Source organism: Paralichthys olivaceus, chromosome 21, assembly GCF_024713975.1.
Source record: "Paralichthys olivaceus isolate ysfri-2021 chromosome 21, ASM2471397v2, whole genome shotgun sequence".
Lineage (NCBI taxonomy): Eukaryota > Metazoa > Chordata > Actinopteri > Pleuronectiformes > Paralichthyidae > Paralichthys > Paralichthys olivaceus.
The window spans coordinates 17985918-17986538 of NC_091113.1; positions in this window are offsets into that span (position 1 = coordinate 17985918).

The window sequence follows — 621 nt, forward strand, 5'->3', positions numbered from 1 at the left end:
TTTGTACATTTCGAAAGCGATTCCAATACTGATAATAACCCCGATATGTTTCCTCTGTGTGGTATTATTAATATGTCACAGCGGTTCTTCTGGTTAACACGGTTGTGCTGATGGTCAGTTTTGATTTATTCTGAAAATCCCAACCGGACGCTTCTTTCGATGATTCCGTCATTTTCACGCGGCTGATCCAGGAGATGAAGCTGTGGAAGAGTGACTGATGGAACATGACATCCATCTATACCCTGATCACATTTAGGAAGCTTTTATTTATTGTAACATCAGTGTTAATGGGAATTTACAGACACACTCTGTGGCTGTATATATGCCTACTAGGAGGTGTGTGTGTGTGTGTGTGTGTGTGTGTGTGTGTGTGTGTGTGTGTGTGTGTGTGTGTGCGCGTGTCTCATACTTTACCATAATAGATAGATAGATAGATAGATAGATAGATAGATAGATAGATAGATAGATACTTTATTGATCCCGAAGGAAATTCAAGCATCCAGTGGCAGTAAAATGAAATGAACATACATTAGACTTGACTTTTACATTGGAGTTAACTTATAACACAGTAACCATACGTAGAACTTGGCCTGAGATGAATGTCATTTGATTTGTTATAAA